The 7,078-nt window shown below is 32.6% G+C and overlaps 1 non-coding gene across 1 annotated transcript; it reads right to left on the bottom strand.

Annotated features, from left to right (window-relative positions):
* Positions 1 to 1,611: 1,611 nt before the first annotated feature.
* Trnaa-agc lies at positions 1,612 to 1,684 on the bottom strand. Its single transcript has one exon. It is a non-coding gene; the product is annotated as a tRNA-Ala (tRNA).
* Between the last annotated feature and the right edge of the window lie 5,394 nt (positions 1,685 to 7,078).

The following is a 7,078-nucleotide window of genomic DNA, read 5'->3' as shown; positions in this document are numbered from 1 at the left end:
AAGTTTCCCTCAACCGTTACTATAAAAGGGCGTGCACAACACCCCAACCTTCAGTGGACTGACGGAGTAAAGATTAACTTATAAAACGTTAGGAAGCTCAACGACAGAACTGACGAAGAAGACAAGAACAGAAAACAACGAGATCCGAAAGGACGAATAATCAGAAGAGAAGAGAAGAACGGAGAAAGAAGAGAACATTAATGAACTTTAGTAAACCCTTGTAAAGATCTCCTACCTCGCGTAAGAAGAAATAAAAATCTATAACAATATTATACCGAAAAAATATTGTGAGCTTGTAGAATCGCCAAACATACAGTACAAAGGTTCAGAATAGTATTTCTATAAATCCGTAAAAGTACTTGGGCAAAAAAAGTTACCGTATAACGTATTTTAACATTAGTCAACTTTTTTGTGTTTTCTGTATTTCTTTCGTCGAGAATTCTCTCGTAAGAATCGTAAATTTCTTGATTTCAAAAAAACAGCAACACTGTTCCTGCCCGGGCACCACGCGTCGGCCACGCGTTTTTCTGCGAATTAATATTCACCGGTGAATATGAGTGATATTCACCGGTGAATATCAAAAAATCTGCCGTTGCAGCGAATACGGATGACGTAAGAGCGATACTGAGAAAAATTTCACGATTACGTGGCAGAAATCTAGCTTTCTCATTGCACAATTTGAATTTGTGTTATAATCCCCGAGCCGGCGCAGAGCGCCGTGCGAGGGTACTAATTCCTCCCGGAGATTTGGATTACACCCGGGTATTGTGACAAAACATAGCGGAATCCAAAGTTGTCCAAATTTTATGTCATGTACCGTGGACGTTCAATGTTTATGGCACTTGTGCGCACGAGCAAATTTGAACGAGTAAGGACTGGTGATTAGCAACTTCTGATTGGCTAAGACAATTTTTCATTGAAAAACTTTAGCAGTTTAATCACGCACAGATTAGCTATATACAGATAAAAACATTGGCTGATTTGGCTCTATGGAATATATGTACTCTGGCCAGTGAACTGACTCTGGCTGAATTCTTTGCAATGAAGTCCCATATTTACACGTAAACATTATTTATCTGAATTTTTCAAGTTGCTTTTTTAAATAGTATCAAAGCATAGAGTGTCTGATTGCTAATTTTAAACCCGAAACTCAAAACATAACATGGCCATGAAATAAAAGATAAACTTATATTCCTTTGTTTACAGGTTTAATAATCCGAGGATGTATTGAACGCGATATGGCAACAACTTGAGTTTAAAAGTAAATTGATTCCATACGTGATACTTATCGGATATAATTTGTAACATGAAATGTTCAATATTAATCAACCTATAACATTTTTAAAAACCGGTGTATCTGTAAAAACCTGGATCTAATTCAAGTAATTATAGTATATAATTATATTGTATTGTATTATATTGTTTATTCATTTGATTGTTTCCATGTTGAATTCATTTTCTGCCAGGCGCTAAATTTGTCAAAACCACCCCAAGCACCCCCACGCGCTCGCGTTTTTTTTAGCTGACCTCTTTTCAATAACTGAATGCAACATTATTTTTTATTATTGAAGCGCCTGGGTACGAGGCTGCAGGCAAGCTGAAAAATTAGCTTGACCACGGTGGGAATCGAACCCGCGACCTTTGGTTTGCTAGCTCAATGTTCTACCAACTGAGCTACAAAGTCAAGATGGTTCGAGTAGTTGATATTTCGCGGAACTCAGTCTAGTCCCCTTCCATATCAGTGCGTCTTAAATGGATAGTCATAATGCAAAGACTCAGGTGTGTATATTAAATGTGAATGTGATGTTGCTACTCTTGAGTCAGCAACCAGGCAAGCTGAAAAATTAGCTTGACCACGGTGGGAATCGAACCGCGCGGTTTGCCGTAAACGTCAAACTATATAACTCTCTACACTACGTGCGATATTTGGTACGGCACGGATAAAAGTTCCGACCGTGCCACTTTTACAGGTACTTTGGACTGTCTAAATAGGTAGTCCAAGCACGGATAACGGATAAAAATAGTACGGGTGCCAGTTTTATCCGTGCCGTATACACCAAATATCTCGTGTAGTGTAGTGTAAACGGGGCTGTTGTTTATAAAACGAAAACATAAGATCCATATCTTCGGGCGAACCGTGTAAAGTTATGTTTATATATGGACTTTTGCAAACTTGAAAAATGAAAGAAATACAATTCTGATTTTTCGCCGCTTTTGACTATTATTTCGCTCGGAAAACATAAATAAGTTTCTTAAATTAAATTATACTGTGTCAATAAAAAGTATAACAAATTTTACCTCGCATTTGTTTTCTTTTTTGTTGTTATTTCCAACATTAAAATCGTTTTATAGAATATGAATTAACTGAACTTAAAAGTCATTTTGATAAAAGCGATCGAGTTTTCTTAAAACCACGATAATTATTGTAAAAAAGTATAATAAACTTTACCTCGTTTGTATACTTTTTCTTTATTAATTTCTATACTATTTTTTTTATATGAACTAAAGGCAATTTTAAATTTGCCAAGAAACAGTAACAGCGAAAAAAGGCGGAAAGTTACGTACTCAACCCAATTGCACCCATATGAAAGTTCTTTTGAGTTCAATGGTCACTCCCAAGCGTAACATAATTATTTCGATTACTGCAGCCCATTATGGGATAATTGTGGAATTGGCCTTAAGGACAGGTTACAAAAATATCAAAATCGAGCCGCAAGAGTAATTACTGCATGGGAGACATCGATCATCTGAATTACATACAGTGCTGTCCAGAAATAACCTAACACTGCAGTCGCGGTTCGGCCGCGGTTCGGTATATATGTATATATGTATGTGTATGTAAAATTTATTTAAAGACACCGCCCTCGACAACAATACGTTGGTTTCCACGGGGGCGTACACATGCAAGATTAAAAATTACAAGAGCGTTAAGAAACTAAAGACTATGTACAAGTTGGTGTGACCCCAGATAATTATTATGGTTGGAAGGTATTACGTATGTTTTTAAGTATATTCATTACGTTAGAGTTAAGTTTTAAGTGGCTCTTGAATACGTGAATTGATTCAGCCAGTTTGGTGTAGATAGGGAGTTTATTCCATAGCTTAGCTCCACTATTCAAATCGAGATTAAGTAATGAAATATAAAACGAGATTAAAGTTGGATATACAAACGAAAATATTTAAAAGACATCTTTAGATAAGTAAAATTTATTCTACTTTAATGTTCATAGGCTATGTGAATTTAAAAGATATTCGCTTTTATAATGGTCTTTCGCAGTTCATTTACTTGTCGTCTTTGTGTGTATTTTTATGTTCTCGTGTCAAAAACACAAGCACAGGATATGAAATAATTAATGTGCAATCTAATTGGTTCTCTTCTAGACTTAGATCAGGTCATATCTGTCTAGTAGAGAAAGGTAAACAAAATGGTGGATTTGGGGAGTTAAGCGACGATGAAATTCATCAAGTTTTCCTTGATAAAACTAGCGACTAAATTCTGATATTGCCCGTGTGACCCCTTGCAGAGGGAATTAATATTTCATAGCCATAGCTTTTGAGGACACCCGAAAGGTCGAAATGTGGAGAGAGGAAAAGAGAGGACGGGCTCCAACCATAGCTCTTACCCCAGTCCTCTCTCCTCTGTGGGTATCGTATATCCTAAAATGATTTTCCTAAAAAAAATTGTGCATAAACATGGCGACCGGTCATGCCTTCTCTCACAAGAACAATTAAAGTATGCTTATAACGTTAACACCTTTTAAGCAATCAAACCTACTCAAAATGAACGAGGATTTCGTCTGGAAAGGCACGTGAAAGTCTGAAAGTATTTGTACAATGCAACTTGGGCATCGACGGGTCATGGAAATCTATACTGGTGAAGAAGTTACTACGAAATTCGCGAGTAAAAACCACACGCTTAAATGGTATGGCAAGACAAAAAGCTCATGGTAATCGAAGATGATGATAACAGCCTTAAAGAGAAACTCGTGAAATCAGCTACCTTGGGTATAATCTCAAAGGTCACGATGTAGACAACATTGCGAAACCTTCAGAAATAAAACATGCTCAAAGGCGTTCAGTCGACGTCACTGTTGAACGATGACAAAAACAATACCGAAAACCAAATCAACGGTAGTCAACCTCCTAACCGAAGTATACCCCTATAGTTGAAAGTGATCAGAAATGTGCTAAACTCTGTATGTTATTCTTGCGATTTAGTGTCACAACTATATAGCGTATCGAAGGCGATATGCAACAACTGATGGATATATGACGGTCAAGATAATTCACAGCCATGCAAATCGAGCACAAGTGATAGCGAAAAAGCTAATCTGAGAAATAACTTGAAGGAAGCTCACAATTTAATAAAAGATCTTAGAGCAAAAGTTGTTTATTTGGCTACGCTTTATCTCGCTACGGCCTTGGCACAGGACAACCAAACCTGCTTGAATAATCTAAATCTGCCGAATAACACGACAGCTGAAATGTCTAATAACTTCGGATTCGTACATAAACTAAAGGCGGCCATCGAAGGCAGCAAAAAGGTATAATTTCATCACGTACCCACAGGCTCAATACAGGAAACTGTTTTTACTGTTAGCTCTCTCCCCCAGTGCAATGAAACAATGCGAGTAAACGGCCAAGAAGAATTTACGGGTGAGCACCAAAACAAACAACAAAATGCTAAAACGGGTGTAATCGGTTCGAATATCATTGTCATTGGTAATTCGTTGATAAAAATATTCAACCAAGGGAGCTCAGTAGGAAGAAGTTATATAAGCGTACATTTCCAGGAAAATCCGCCGATGAAATCGAAAGGGAGATCAATTTTGATAGTTTAGAATCGCATGTAGCTAATTGTGCATGCAGGGACGAACAATCTCCCTCTATAGAATCTGCTATTGAATATGCTCAGAAAATTGCTTGCTGTGGAAGAAAAATCACTATTCCCATACTCAAAAATCGTTCTGTCAGAAATTACGTCGCGACTCGATGTTGCTATGCCTGATAAGATTGATGAGGTCAGTAAGGAACTTCAGCATATTTGTTCGAAACTGGACGTCTCGTTTATTGACAATACGGCTATAGATGACACTTGCTGTTAAATGGCAGTAGCTCCATTTGAGCGCGAAGGGCTCGGCCCTTCGGTCCTAGCAGTCCACATTATTAAATTTCCCGAGGGGGCAGTGCACCAACTCCTCCAAGAAAGCGAAGACAAAGCCATGAGGATTTTTAGCGATCAGTAATTCAAAAACTTGGGGATCTGTTAAATATAATTGTCCCTCTAGACAAAGCATCCGCAGAAGAAAATAACATCTGATTCAATTCATTGCCGGACTCTACCAGCCTGTTAACCAAATTGTAAACCGTGTAACCCCGTTAAAAGGTAACTTTAATACTTTATTTAACAAGTTGGAGATTTCATTAGGCTTACGATTAGGGTGCTTGAATATTAACAGCCTGAAAAAGATTGACCAGCTTCGTTTGATCACGCAAAACATGCCAGTCGATATTCTTCTAAATGAGCCAAATTTCTTCGCACAAGGAGTCCCTAGCCCTACTACTATCCTCTTTTCAAATTTTCTTAATTTAATGAGGAGGGAGTAATACATCGATTGCGTATAGGGACTACATATCCAATAGTAGTAGTCCACAGGAGTAGTAGTCCACAGGACTACATATTTAATATTCCTGTCAAAGCTTTAAAAATATCTGCGGACATTGTATCCCTCGATCATAAAAGGCCATGTTGAAGACCAATATATACTTAGATGTGCGATGCTCTTTACGAAAATATGGACAATGGTCTATTGAGCGGCATTGTTTTTTTTTATATTCATAAAGCTTTCAACTCACTTGATCATAATATTTTGTTTCATAAATTAAAAGATCACTATTTGGAATATCGGGCACTGAGTTGAGATGGTCCGAGTCTTACTTAACTACAAGGCCAAAAGTCTATGATATCTGGGGTCACACCAACTTGTACATGGTCCTTACTTTCTTGAAACATTTTGTAATTTTTAATCTTGTGGACGCCCCCGTGGACCCCAACGTATTGTTGCCGGGGCTAGTTAGTGTCTTTACTGAAAAAATTTATATAAATTATACATACACACATAGAATTAATTCTGAAAAGCCCATTGGGAGAATTAATAAAGTATAATAATAATATAATAATAATAATAATAATAATAAATAATAATAATAATAATAATAATATATATAATAATAATAATAATAATAATAATAATAATAATAATAATATATAATAATAATATAATAATAATATAATAATAATAATAATAATAATAATAATATAATAATAATAATAATAATAATAATAATAATAATAATAATAATAATAATAATAATAATAATAATATAATATATAATAATATAATAATAATAATAATAATAATAATAAAATAATAATAATAATAATAATAATAATAATATATAATAATAATATAATAATAATAATATAATAATAATAATAATAATATATAATAATAATAATAATAATAATAATAATAATATAATAATAATAATAATAATAATAATAATAATAATAATAATAATAATAATATAATAATAATAATAATAATAATAATAATATAATAATAATAATATAATAATAATAATAATAATAATAATAATAATAATAATAATATAATAATAATATAATAATAATAATAATAATAATAATAAAATAATAATAATAATATAATAAATATATAATAATAATAATAATAATAATAATATATAATATAATAATAATAATAATAATAATAATAAATAATATATATAATATAATAATAATAATATAATAATAATATAATATATATAATAATAATAATAATAATAATATAATATAATAATAATAATATAATAATAATAATAATAATATAATAATAATATAATAAAATATATAATAATAATAATAATAATAATAATAATAATAATATATAATAATAATAATAAATAATAATAATAATAATAATAATATAATAATAATAATAATAAATAATAATAATAATAATAATATAATAATAATAATAATATAAAATAATAATAA

This window comes from Dendronephthya gigantea, unplaced genomic scaffold (genome assembly GCF_004324835.1).
Source record: "Dendronephthya gigantea isolate DGI-Jeju-01 unplaced genomic scaffold, DenGig_1.0 000634F, whole genome shotgun sequence".
NCBI lineage: Eukaryota > Metazoa > Cnidaria > Anthozoa > Malacalcyonacea > Nephtheidae > Dendronephthya > Dendronephthya gigantea.
The sequence above is the reverse complement of the archived record's forward strand: the minus strand, read 5'-3'. Positions and strand labels throughout refer to the sequence as shown.